Raw genomic sequence first — 13,954 nt, 5'->3', positions numbered from 1 at the left:
GGGGGGCACAGAGATAGGGAGGTGGTGTAGGGGGCTGGAGGGGGTGACAGAGATAGGGAGGGGGTGTAGGGGCTGGAGGGGGTGACAGAGATAGGGAGGTGGTGTAGGGGCTGGAGGGAGTGACAGAGATAAGGAGGGGGTGTAAGGGCTGGAGGGGGTGACAGAGATAGGGAGGGGGTGACGGAGATAGGGAGGGGGTGTAGGGGGCTGGAGGGGGTTACAGAGATAGGGAGGGGGTGTAGGGCCTGGAGGGGGAACAGAGATAGGGAGGAGGTGTAGGAGCTGGAGGGGGGTGACTGCGATAGGGAGGGGGTGTAGGGGCTGGAGGGGGTGACAGAGATAGGGAGGGGGTGTAGGGGCTGGAGGGGGGTGACAGCGATAGGGAGGGGGTGTAGGGGCTGGAGGGGGTGACAGAGATAGGGAGGGGGTGTAGGGGCTGGAGGGGGTGACAGAGATAGGGAGGGGGGTGTAGGTGCTGGAGGGGGTGACAGAGATAGGGAGGGGTGTAGGGGCTGACAGAGATAAGGAGGGGGTGTAAGGGCTGCAGGAGGTGACAGGGATAGGGAGGGGGATGTAGGGGCTGGAGGGGGTTACAGAGATAGGGAGGGGGTGTAGGAGCTGGAGAGGGTGACAGAGATAGAGAGGGGGTGTAGGGGCTGGAGGGGGTGACAGGGATAGGGAGGGGGATGTAGGGCCTGAGGGGGTGACACAGATAGGGAGGGGGTGTAGGAGCTGGAGGGGGTGACAGAGATAGGGAGGGGGTGTAGGGGGCTGGAGGGGGTGACAGAGATAGGGAGGGGGTGTAGGGGGCTGGAGGGGGTGACAGAGATAGGGAGGGGTGTAGGGGCTGGAGGGGGTGACAGAGATAGGGAGGGGGTGTAGGGTCTGCAGGGGGTGAGAGGAACAGGGACAGTGAGAATGTTGTAAATGGGAAAGCTGGGAGAAACAAGGGGAATTTATCTTGAAACTCTGGGGTGTTGTCCTGTTTGAATACAGGCCTCAGACAGAATTGTACTGCTGCCTCCCTGCCACTGGCTGAGAGACAAGACAGCTCCCCCCTGTCCCCACATGAAAGCTCGGGCCCCCTCGACACACATGGTCTCAATCTCGACCTTCAATGAAAACATTCCACAGCAAGTTCGGCTGGAGCTGACAACAACGCAGTCCATTCGTCAGAGGCTAGCAGGGAGCAGGGGAGCTGGGTGGGGGTGGCATGTCCAGAGCTCAGGCAAACTCCCCGGGAATAGAGAAGAGGGGCTGGGAGTGAGATGGTGGGGAGAGAGAGGCGGGAGAGGAGGAGAGAGAGGGAAGGGGAGAGAGGAAGGGGGAGGGGAAGAGAAAGGGATGGGCTGGGGGTAGGCGGAGAGAGAGGGAGGAAGGAGAAGGCGGGGGGAGAGAGAGGGGGGGATGAGACAGCAGGAGGGGAGGGGGAGGGAGAGGGGAGGAGGGAGAGAGAGAGAGAGAGAGAGAGGGAGGGAGGAGAAGGAGGGGGAAGAGAGAGGGGGGATGAGAGAGCACGAGGGGAGGGGGAGGAAGATGGGAGAGGGCAAGAGGAGAGATGGGGGAGAGAGAGAGACAGACAGACAGAGAAGGAAGGGGAAGGGAGAGACAGGGAGGGGAGAGAGACAGAGCAAGGTGCGAGAGAAAGCAAAAGAAAGGAGGATAGAGAGAGGGAGGGAAGGGAGAGAGGCAGAGAGGTGGGGGAGAGGGGGAAGGAAGGGGTAGAGAGGGAGAGGAGAGGAAGAGGGTGAAATAGAGGGGAGATGAAGAGGGAGGGAGGGAAGTGGGTGAAAGAAGAAGAGAGCGGGATGAAGAGAGTGAGAAAGAGGGAAGGAGAGAGAGGGGGAGGGGGTAGGAGGGGAGGGAGAGGTAGGGATTAAGAGAGACAGGGATTAGACAGAAAAGGAGGGGATGGTGAGAGAGAGGGAGGGAGAAAGTGGTGAGGGGGAAGCAGGGGGAAAGGAGAAAAGGGTGGGAAACAAGGGAGGTGGGGGGAAGCGAGGGGGGATGAGGAGGGTAGGAAGGGGCAGAAGAGGGGTGTAGGGGAACTGAGTGAAGGGATGAAGAGAGAGGGAGAGAGAGGGAAAAGGGAGGGAAATGAGGGGGAAAGCAAGGGTGGGAATCGATGGGGGATGTGAGGGGCGGGGGGGAGGAAGCAGGGTTAGCGAGGGGGGGAAACGAGGGGAAAGCGAGGGGGGAAGGAAAGGGAAGGAAGGGGAAGTAAGCAGGGAAAGTGAGGGGGGAAGGGGGAAGAAGCAGGGGAAGCGAGGGGGGCAAGGGAGAGAAAGTGGGGGAAGCGAGGGGGAAGGGGGAGGAAGCGGGATTGGGAAGGGGGAAGGGGGAGGAAGCGGGGAAAGTGAGGGGGGAAGGGGAGGGTAGAAGTGGGAGGGGAAACAAGTGGGGAAGTGAGAGGGGGAAGAGAAGTAGGCTGGGGGGAAGCAAAGTGAGGTGGAGTTGGAGGGGAGTGTAGGGGGGAGGGGGAAGTGAGTGAGGGAATGGAGAGAGAGAGAGAGAGACAGAGAGAGACAGAGAGAGTGATGGCGCAGTGGGGGAGAGAAAGGGGAAAGAGAGAGAGAGACGGAGAGGCGCTAGAGAGAGTGAGGGGGGGAAGAGAGAGTGAGGGGGGAAGAAAGGGATTGGGAAGAGAGCAGGGAATACGGAGAGAAAGGGATGGGACAGAGGGAGGTGGTGTGGGAGAGAGGGGGGCAGTGGGAGAGAGTGATGGAGACGCTGGAGGGTGATGTCTGACGTTACTGCTGGAGATGTATGCTCAGGCCGTGGAGTCTGGGCGCTCTGGCATAATGGGGACATTCCAAAGCCTGCCCTCCGTCCACGTCGGAGAGGAGAGAGCGAGATTGCCCCTTCCCCACCCTTGCCACCTTCCCAACAGGCAATCGGGAATCTCTCTCTCTCTCTCGCTCTCTGGTGTGATTGCTGCCGCCCAGAGTTTCATCATACCCTGCGCAGGGCAAATTCTGTCCCCTCCACCTTCCTCCCGAGCCCTGTCCAACTTGCAGGAGCACGGTCCCCTCTGAGAGAAACATAAACATGTGGGACTGCCAAAGGAACTTGGCAGAAAGCTTCTAATTCAAAAGGGTAGGCGTGGGGGGAGAGGAGGTGGGGTTGGGGGGGGAGGGGGGGGGAGAAAATAGAATCACAAATGTCTGGACCAATTTCAGAATAAGTGCTCACACATTCATAAAGTCAAAAACAAACCCCAAGCAGTGGGTAACGCCCAGAGAGTGTGGAGGGACTGTGACCACACACTAGCCATTGGAGAACTGTCAGGGCACCATGCCAGAGGAACACAGTGGTGCCAACCAGTCCGACCACCCTCCCCGCCACAGAATCTGTGGCTGGGCTGGAACTTCCTGGGCAGAATCGGGGAGCGTTATGTTGGCTCTTCAGCCCATCGTGTCTGCATTAGCCCTTCTCTAATGGGCACCCTTACCCAGCACCCAATCCTTCCTTCTCTCCAAGTCCTTGCCCATGAACACCATCTCCATCCAATGTCCGTCTCGAGGTGTCTGCCATGTCTCCAGACCCTATCCACTCATGATGCTCCGAATCTTGCTTCCTTTGCACAACACCAATCCACACCCTGACCTCCCATCCTTGTTCCTTACCAGTGGGAACAGTTTCCCTCTAATTATTCATCTCTGCCTCCCCTTCCCTACTACCTCCAAGAACTTGGACTCAGAGATGTACACAACGGAAACATCCCTTGGCCCAACTTGTCCATGCCAACCGGATATACTAAATTAAACCATTCCTGTTGAGAGTTACAGAGAGTGAGGGCGAGGGCCCGACAGAGAGCGAGGGAGAGGGCCCGACAGAGAGCGAGGGAGAGGGCCCGACAGAGAGCGAGGGAGAGGGCCTGATAGAGAGCGAGGGAGAGGGCCCGACAGAGAGCGAGGGAGAGGGCCCGACAGAGAGCGAGGGAGAGGGCCCGACAGAGAGCGAGAGAGAGGGCCCGACAGAGAGCGAGAGAGAGGGCCCGACAGAGAGCGAGAGAGAGGGCCCGACAGAGAGCGAGGGAGAGGGCCCGACAGAGAGCGAGGGAGAGGGCCCGACAGAGAGCGAGGGAGAGGGCCCGACAGAGAGCGAGAGAGAGGGCCCGACAGAGAGCGAGAGAGAGGGCCCGACAGAGAGCGAGAGAGAGGGCCCGACAGAGAGCGAGAGAGAGGGCCCGACAGAGAGCGAGAGAGAGGGCCCGACAGAGAGCGAGGGAGAGGGCCCGACAGAGAGCGAGGGAGAGGGCCCGACAGAGAGTGAGGGAGAGGGCCCGACAGAGAGCAAGGAAGAGGGCCTGACAGAGAGCGAGGGAGAGGGTGTGACAGAGAGCGAGGGAGAGGGCCCGACAGAGAGCGAGGGAGAGGGCCCGACAGAGAGCGAGGGAGAGGGCCCGACAGAGAGCGAGGGAGAGGGCCCGACAGAGAGCGAGGGAGAGGGCCCGACAGAGAGCGAGGGAGAGGGCCCGACAGAGAGTGAGGGAGAGGGCCCGACAGACAGTGAGGGAGAGGGTGTGACAGAGAGCGAGGGAGAGGGCCCGACAGACAGTGAGGGAGAGGGCCCGACAGACAGTGAGGGAGAGGGTGTGACAGAGAGCGAGGGATAGGGCCCGACAGAGAGTGAGGGAGAGGGCCCGACAGAGAGTGAGGGAGAGGGCCCGACAGAGAGTGAGGGAGAGGGCCCGACAGAGAGTGAGGGAGAGGGCCCGACAGAGAGTGAGGGAGAGGGCCCGACAGAGAGTGAGGGAGAGGGCCCGACAGAGAGTGAGGGAGAGGGCCCGACAGAGAGCGAGGGAGAGGGTGTGACAGAGAGTGAGGGAGAGGGCCCGACAGAGAGTGAGGGCCCGACAGAGAGCGAGGGAGAGGGCCCGACAGAAAGCGAGGGAGAGGGTGTGACAGAGAGCGAGGCAGAGGGCCCGACAGACAGTGAGGGAGAGGGCCCGACAGACAGTGAGGGAGAGGGTGTGACAGAGAGCGAGGGATAGGGCCCGACAGAGAGTGAGGGAGAGGGCCCGACAGAGAGCGAGGGAGAGGGCCCGACAGAGAGCGAGGGAGAGGGCCCGACAGAGAGCGAGGCAGAGGGCCCGACAGAGAGCGAGGCAGAGGGCCCGACAGAGAGCGAGGCAGAGGGCCCGACAGAGAGCGAGGGAGAGGGCCCGACAGAGAGTGAGGGAGAGGGCCCGACAGAGAGTGAGGGAGAGGGCCCGACAGAGAGTGAGGGAGAGGGTGTGACAGAGAGCGAGGGAGAGGGCCCGACAGAGAGCGAGGGAGAGGGTGTGACAGAGAGTGAGGGAGAGGGTGTGACAGAGAGCGAGGGAGAGGGCCCGACAGAGAGCGAGGGAGAGGGTGTGACAGAGAGTGAGGGAGAGGGTGTGACAGAGAGCGAGGGAGAGGGCCCGACAGAGAGCGAGGGAGAGGGTGTGACAGAGAGCGAGGGATAGGGCCCGACAGAGAGTGAGGGCCCGACAGAGAGCGAGGGAGAGGGTGTGACAGAGAGCGAGGGAGAGGGCCCGACAGACAGTGAGGGAGAGGGCCCGACAGAGAGTGAGGGAGAGGGTGTGACAGAGAGTGAGGGAGAGGGTGTGACAGAGATCGAGGGAGAGGGCCCGACAGAGAGCGAGGGAGAGGGTGTGACAGAGAGTGAGGGAGAGGGTGTGACAGAGAGCGAGGGAGAGGGCCCGACAGAGAGCGAGCGTGTGACAGAGAGCGAGGGATAGGGCCCGACAGAGAGTGAGGGCCCGACAGAGAGCGAGGGAGAGGGTGTGACAGAGAGCGAGGGAGAGGGCCCGACAGACAGTGAGGGAGAGGGCCCGACAGACAGTGAGGGAGAGGGTGTGACAGAGAGTGAGGGATAGGGCCCGACAGAGAGTGAGGGAGAGGGCCCGACAGAGAGCGAGGGAGAGGGCCCGACAGAGAGCGAGGGAGAGGGTGTGACAGAGAGCGAGGCAGAGGGCCCGACAGAGAGTGAGGGAGAGGGCCCGACAGAGAGTGAGGGAGAGGGTGTGACAGAGAGCGAGGCAGAGGGCCCGACAGACAGTGAGGGAGAGGGCCCGACAGACAGTGAGGGAGAGGGTGTGACAGAGAGCGAGGGATAGGGCCCGACAGAGAGTGAGGGAGAGGGCCCGACAGAGAGCGAGGGAGAGGGCCCGACAGAGAGCGAGGGAGAGGGTGTGACAGAGAGCGAGGCAGAGGGCCCGACAGAGAGTGAGGGAGAGGGCCCGACAGAGAGTGAGGGAGAGGGCCCGACAGAGAGCGAGGGAGAGGGTGTGACAGAGAGCGAGGCAGAGGGCCCGACAGACAGTGAGGGAGAGGGCCCGACAGACAGTGAGGGAGAGGGTGTGACAGAGAGCGAGGCAGAGGGCCCGACAGACAGTGAGGGAGAGGGCCCGACAGACAGTGAGGGAGAGGGTGTGACAGAGAGCGAGGGATAGGGCCCGACAGAGAGTGAGGGAGAGGGCCCGACAGAGAGCGAGGGAGAGGGCCCGACAGAGAGCGAGGGAGAGGGTGTGACAGAGAGCGAGGCAGAGGGCCCGACAGAGAGTGAGGGAGAGGGCCCGACAGAGAGTGAGGGAGAGGGCCCGACAGAGAGCGAGGGAGAGGGCCCGACAGAGAGCGAGGCAGAGGGCCCGACAGAGAGCGAGGGAGAGGGCCCGACAGAGAGCGAGGGAGAGGGCCCGACAGAGAGCGAGGGAGAGGGCCCGACAGAGAGCGAGGGAGAGGGCCCGACAGAGAGCGAGGGAGAGGGACCGGTAGTGAGAGAGGGCGGGTGTGGCACTCGAGAGAGTGAGTGCGAGTATCCATGGCCCGTGAGCGTCTGGATTACACACAAAGTGCAGAAAGGTGGTGAGATAACACACGGCTGTCTTTACTGCGAGGGACATTTTCTCTTCAGGGACTCCTGTCAGTTTGCAGGAAATGGTGGGAGCTGCTGGCAATGTGTTGGGGTTGTTAGGCTCTGTCTGAAACTGGAAGTGAACACTCTCAGGCTGCCTCGATTGGAAAGGAAACCCAGCCCTCACAGCTGCTAATACAAAAGGTCACTGTGACTCAAAGGTTAGTATCTGCAGCTACGGCCACAAAACGTTTCCATCGCTTTAAAGGAAGCAACAAGCTTTTAACTCCAAGGCTTTCCACTCCCTAAAGGGGCTGTCTCTCACTGGAATATGGGGTCTCCCTCCCCCTCCTGAAGGTGCTGACTCTCACTGGGGTATGGGGTCCCCTACCCCCTCCTGAAGGGGCTGGCTCTCACTGGGGTATGGGGTCTCCCTCCCTCGCCTGAAGGGGCTGAATCTCACTGGGGTATGGGGTCCCCCTCCCTCTCCTGAAGGGGCTGACTCTCACTGGGGTACGGGGTTCCCCTCCCCATCCTGAAGGGCTGACTCTCACTGGGGTACGGGGTCTCCCTCCCAAACTGAAGGGGCTGACTCTCACTGGGGTATGGGGTCCCCCTCCCTCTCCTGAAGGGGCTGACTCTCACTGGGATACGGGGTGCCCCTCCCTCTCCTGAAGGGGCTGACTCTCACTGGGGTACGGGGACCCCTCCCACTCCTGATGGGGCTGACACTCACTGGGGTACAGGGTCTCCCTCCCCCTCCTGAAGGGGCTGACTCTGATTGGGGTACGGGGTCTCCCTCCCCATCCTGAAGGGGCTGACTCTCACTGGGGTATGGGGTCCCCCTCCCTTTCCTGAAGGGGCTGACTCTCACTGGGGTACGGGGTCCCCTTCCCCTTCCTGAAGGGGCTGACTCTCACTGGGGTACGGGATCCCCCTCCCCCTCCTGAAGGGGCTGACTCTCACTGGGGTACGGGGTCCCCTTCCCCATCCTGAAGGGGCTAACTCTCACTGGGGTATGGGGTCCCCCTCCCTCTCCTGAAGGGGCTGACTCTCACTGGGGTACGGGGTCCCCTTCCCCCTCCTGAAGGGGCTGACTCTCACTGGGGTACGGGATCCCCCTCCCCCTCCTGAAGGGGCTGACTCTCACTGGGGCTTGGGGTCCCCTTCCCCTTCCTGAAGGGGCTGACTCTCACTGGGGTACGGGGTCCCCTTCCCCTTCCTGAAGGGGCTGACTCTCACTGGGGTACGGGATCCCCCTCCTCCTCCTGAAGGGGTTCACTCTCACTGGGGTATGGGGTCTCCCTCTCTCTCCTGAAGGGGCTGACTCTCACTGGGGTATGGGGTCCCCCTCCCTCTCCTGAAGGGGCTGACTCTCACTGGGGTAAGGGGTCCCCCTCCCCCTCCTGAAGGGGCTGGCTCTCATTGGGGTACGGGGTCCCCTTCCCTCTCCTGAAGGGGCTGACTCTCATTGGGATACGGGGTCCCCTTCCCCTTCCTGAAGGGGCTGACTCTCACTGGGGTACGGGATCCCCCTCCTCCTCCTGAAGGGGTTCACTCTCACTGGGGTACGGGGTTCCCCTCCCCCTCCTGAAGGGGCTGACTCTCACTGGGGTATGGGGTCTCCCTCTCTCTCCTGAAGGGGCTGACTCTCACTGGGGTACGGGGTCCCCCTCCCCCTCCTGAAGGGGCTGACTCTCACTGGGGTACGGGGTCCCCCTCCCCCTCCTGAAGGGGCTGACTCTCACTGGGATACGGGGTCCCCCTCCCTCTCCTGAAGGGGCTGACTCTCACTGGGATACGGGGTCCCCCTCCTGAAGGGACTGCTCTCACTGGGATACGGGGTCTCCCTCCCCATCCTGAAGGGGCTGACTCTCACTGGGGTACGGGGTCCCCCTCCCTCTCCTGAAGAGGCTGAATCTCACTGGGGTATGGGGTCCCCTTTCCCTTCCTGAAGGGGCTGACTCTCACTGGGGCACGGGGTGCCCCTCCCTCTCCTGAAGGGGCTGACTCTCACTGGGGTACGGGATCCCCTTTTCCTCTCCAGAAGGGGCTGACTCTCACTGGGGTATGGGGTCCCCTTCCCTCTCCTGAAGGGGCTGACTCTCACTGGTGTATGGGGTCCCCTTCCCTCTCCTGAAGGGGCTGACTCTCACTGGGGTATGGGGTCCCCTTCCCTCTCCTGTACATCCTGGTGTGTAGGGTTGGAGTGACAGAGATGGGGAGGAGGGCTGTCCCAGTCAGTGTGGTGACTCCAAGACACTAGAGCGACTAGGAGGGAGTAGATTTCGAGCAGTATTTATGGGTTGGTATGATTAGTTTTCACTAAAACCATCTGAGTGCTGGGTGTCTGCATCATCAAGTCCTTGTCTCGTGCAGGACAGGATGCAGTGGAGACTAAGAGGATATCTGACAGAGGCTCAGATGCTTTAGTCTGAATAAACAAAGAGGAACATCTTCCCTAAGACACGCTGCGCAGCAGGGAGCCAGGCTCTGAAGGCACTGACAACATGTCAGGCGTAATGACTATCCCAACAGAGCGATGGACTCAGGAAGCTGGGGTCTCCATCGATAGGCAAAAGTGAGGACTGCAGATGCTGGAGATTAGAGTAAAGATTAGCATGGCGCTGGAAAAGCACAGCAGGTCAGGCAGGATCCCAGGAGCGAGCAGAAAAATCGACATTTCAGCAAAAGCTGGGAGCCTCGGGGGTGGAGAGATAAATGGGAGGGGGGTGGGGGTGGAGGTGGGGGAAGGTAGCCGAGAGTGCAATAGGTGGATTGGGGGGGCGTAATGGTGATGGTGGAGGGTGGTGCAGATAGGTGGGAAGGAAGGTGGACAGATGGGACAGGTCATGAGGACGGTGCTGAGCTGGAAGGTTGGAACTGGGGTAAGGTTGGGGGGGGGGGGGGAAATGAGGAAACGGGTGAAGTCCACATTAATGCGATGGGGTTGGAGGGCCCTGAGGCAGAGGGTGAGGCGTTCTTCCTCCAGGCGTTGGTTAGTGAGGGAGTAGCCATGGAGAACGCACTTCCTCACATGTCATTTACTGTATCCATTGCTCCCGATGCGGCCTCCTCTACATTGGGGAGACTGGACGCCTCCTCGCACAGTGCTTCAGAGAACATCTCTGGGACACCCGCACCAATCAACCCCACTGCCCCATGGCCCAACATTTCAACTCCCCTTGTGCTCTGCCGAGGACATGCAGGTCCTGGGCTCCTCCATCGTCTTTACCCCCACCTCCATCCACCTATTGCACTCTCAGCTATCTACCACCAGCCTCACCTCCATCCCATTTATCTCTCCACCCCCGAGGCTGATTAAGGGCTTTTCCCAGTACGTCGATTTTCCTGCTTCTCGGATGCTGCCTGACCTGCTGTGCTTTTCCAGCAACGCTCTAATCTTGTCTCCACCTGATAGTGGAGTGCGTTCAAAGTTCAGTATCTGCCTCTCAAAGGAGGGAAATTAAATAGGGGGGGGGGAATCAATGGGAGAGTGAGAGAGGGAGAAGGTGAGAGGGGCAAGAGAGAAGAAAGAGGATTGGAGAGAGAGTGAGAGGGGAAAAAGAGTGGGAGGCATGAGGGTAGATTGGTGGAGAAGAGAGAGAATGGGGCAGAGAGAGAAGGAGGGCAGCGGGGGAGACAGCAAGGGGAGAGAGCACAGAAACTAGAGGGAGAGAGCGTGAGAATGAAGGAGTAGACCGCGCGAGAACGAGGGAGAGAGAGCGCAAGCGGCAGGGGAAGAGAGCGCAAGAGCAAAGGGGGAGAAAGGGAGTGAGAGCAGGTCTGTCTGTGAGAGCACGAGAGAGAGGACAGAGAGGGAGAGGGAGATATAGAAAGAGAGAAAGCAGCAAGTGAGACAGTGAAAGTGAGAGAGAGAGTGCAGAAAGAGAGGAAGAGAGAGAGAGGAGGGTGGGGTGGTAGACAGAGAGAGAGAGAGAAAAAGGGCAGAGAGAGAGAGCGCGCGTGCATGGGGAGGGCAGGCAGAGACGGGGAGAGAGAGAGAGGAAGGGCAGAGAGACAGCACACGCGCGCATGGGGAGGGCAGGCAGAAATGGGGAGAGAGAGAGAGAGAGGAAGGGCAGAGAGAGAGCGCGCATGCGCACATGGGGAAGGCAGACAGAGACGGGGAGAGAGAGAGAGAGAGAGAGAGAGAGCAGAGAGAGAGGAAGGGCAGAGAGAGAGGGCAGAGAGAGAGGAAGGGCAGAGAGAGAGGGAGCACGCGCGCATGGGGAGGGCAGGCAGAGACGGGGACAGAGAGAGAGAGAGGGCGCGCATGGGGAGGGCAGTCAGAGACGGGGAGAGAGAGAGAGAGGGCAGAGAGAGAGAGAGAGGGCAGAGAGAGAGAGGGCAGAGAGAGAGGAAGGGCAGAGAGAGAGCGCGCGCATGGGGAGGGTGGCAGAGACAGGGAGAGAGAGAGAGCGCGAGCAGAGAGAGAGAGGGCAAAGAGAGAGGAAGGGCAGAGAGAGAGAGAGCGCGTGCATGGGGAGGGCAGGCAGAGACGGGGGGAGAGAGAGAGGGCAGAGAGAGAGAGAGGGCAAAGAGAGAGGAAGGGCAGAGAGAGAGGAAGGGCAGAGAGAGAGAGAGCGCGCGCATGGGGAGGGCAGGCAGAGACAGGGAGAGAGAGAGAGAGAGAGAGAGGAAGGGCAGAGAGAGAGGAAGGGCAGAGAGAGAGGAAGGGCAGAGAGAGAGAGCGCACGCATGGGGAGGGCAGGCAGAGACAGGGAGAGAGAGAGAGAGAGAGGAAGGGCAGAGAGAGAGGAAGGGCAGAGAGAGAGGAAGGGCAGAGAGAGAGAGCGCACGCATGGGGAGGGCAGGCAGAGACAGGGAGAGAGAGAGGAAGGGCAGAGAGAGAGTGTGCGAGCGCGCATGGGGAGGGCAGGCAGAGACAGGGAGAGAGAGAGGAAGGGCAGAGAGAGAGTGTGCGAGCGCGCATGGGGAGGGCAGAATTGGCACTGCCACAGGACTGCTCTTCAAAAGAGCAGGTACAGATTGAATAGGCTGAATGGTCCACCCATATTGATTCACCCGTCCCTCTCACAGACTTTGCATGTCTCTTCCCGCCCTGGCTTCGTCCAGCACCCACCTCCTCCCTTTCTTCCCCACCCTTTGCCCACTCCCTATCCCTGGAGCCAACATTAGTGATCCACCACCAATGGCTATTTCTGCTGGTGTACCGCTATGAGTGCAGGGACAGGCCTGGGATAGGCCTCCACAGTGAGAGAGTCATACAGCATATACCTCCTTCCTTCAGGTCTGGGGGCCCACAGTCTGTACACTCTGACAGCACTGAGAGAGGGGGGGGGGGCATCTTCTCAATGCGCCACACTCCCGGGCCCTCCAAAACAACCCAGTTCCACTTGTTAAACAAAGCTCCGACTCTCAGAGCCCAGTAAAGATGTCATTGCAATCTCCGCTCTTTATCTCTGCCAGCGAGGAGTGCACTGCTGTGAGTGACAGTGTCTACAACACAGTCCAGGACTCGCTTGCCGTCATCGGTCAGGGTGTAGAGTGTAAAGACTGACAGGTCAGGTTGCAGCTGTACACAACCTCAGTTCGGCCACATTCGGAATATAACGTACAGCTCTGGTCACCACACATGCCAGAGGGATGTGGAGGCTTTGGAGAGGGTACAGAAATAATTGTTGCCTGACTTGGAGGCTACTGGTTGCGAGGAGAGATTGGACACACTCGATTTGTTTTCACTTGAATGTTGGAAGCCAAGGGACTACCTGATAGAAGTTTACAAAATTCTGAGAGACACAGAGTCAGGAGATTTCCATGTGCAAACCAAACCCCCCCACTCCTCCACTCCGGCAGAAATGTCAATTACCGGGGGATGCCAAGTCAAAGGGGATAAAAGTTTAAAGTTTAAACCTGTGAGAAGCAAGGTTTTTAAAAAAAAATACAGAGGGTGGTAAGTGCTTGGAATGTGCTGCCAGAGATGATAGGAGACAATAGTTTGAGAGGCAGTGAGGCAGGGAATAGAGGGATGCAGACCATGTCGAGGGAAGAGCTTTTTAGTTTACAAAGGCATCACGTGTCAGGCACAGTCCAGATGGGCCGAAGGGCCTGTTCCTGCACTGGACTGTTATCTGACTGGAAACACACACACGTAGTCACAAACTGAATAGAGAGTGAGGCCTTGTCGTGTGAACAAATAACAAACCATAGGAAAGAGACCAGCCCCACTATTTACTCACGATCACAAAGCCATACAGCACAGAAACAGACCCTTCAGCCCAACACATCCATGCTGACCCAGATATCCTAACTTCACCTAGTCCCATTTAGACTCATAGAGCTGTACAGCACAGAAACAGACCCTTCGGCCCAACACATCCATGCTGACCCAGGTATCCTAGCTTCACCTAGTCCCATTTAGATTCATAGAGCTGTATAGCATGGAAACAGACCCTTCGGCCCAATGTATCCATGCTGACCCAGGTATCCTAACTTCACCTAGTCCCATTTAGACTCATAGAGCTGTACAGCACAGAAACAGACCCTTCGGCCCAACACATCCATGCCAACCAGATATCCTAAACTAATCTAGACCCATTTGCTAGCATTTGGCCCATATCCCTCTAAACTCTTCCCGTTCAGATGCCTTTTAAATGCTGTCATTGTACCAGCCTCCACCACTTCCTCTGGCAGCTCATTCCATACACGTACCACCCTCTGTGTGAAAACGTTGCCCCTCAGGTCTCTTTCTCCTCTCACCTTAAACCTATGCCCTCCATTTTTGGACTCCCCCACCCCAGGGAAAAGACCTTGTCTATTTATCCTATCCATGCCCCTCATGATTTTATAAACCTCTATAAGGTCACCTCCTCAGCCTCTGACACTCCAGGGAAAACAGCCCCAGCCTATTCAGCCTCTCCCTATAACTCAATTTTAACTGGTCCCATTCAGGTCCCTGACCTGGAAGAGGTCAGGATTTACCCACATCCACTCTGTCAAGTCCCAGTATCTATTTTCATCAGGGCACCTCTCCTCTACACTACAGGCCCAACCTTCCCACTAAGGACGTGACCTGGGACTCAAAGGAAACAGCTCAGCAAACCTGCTCTGACTTGCCTCCAGCACTCAAATCTGACCCTCCAAGACC

The 13,954-nt window shown here is 59.3% G+C and overlaps 1 protein-coding gene across 2 annotated transcripts in view; it reads right to left on the bottom strand.

Moving 5' to 3' along the window:
* The window catches only part of LOC122545672 (thrombospondin type-1 domain-containing protein 4-like), a 103,108-nt gene that overhangs the window by 46,165 nt on the left and 42,989 nt on the right, over positions 1-13,954 (bottom strand). The gene's annotated exons all lie outside the window — the stretch shown is intronic.

This window comes from Chiloscyllium plagiosum, unplaced genomic scaffold (assembly GCF_037043375.1).
Source record: "Chiloscyllium plagiosum isolate Xiang-an unplaced genomic scaffold, Cpla_swu_hap1 HiC_scaffold_50, whole genome shotgun sequence".
Classification (NCBI taxonomy): Eukaryota; Metazoa; Chordata; class Chondrichthyes; order Orectolobiformes; family Hemiscylliidae; genus Chiloscyllium; species Chiloscyllium plagiosum.
Note: the sequence above shows the minus strand (reverse complement) of the source record. Positions and strands in the feature narration are given on the sequence as shown.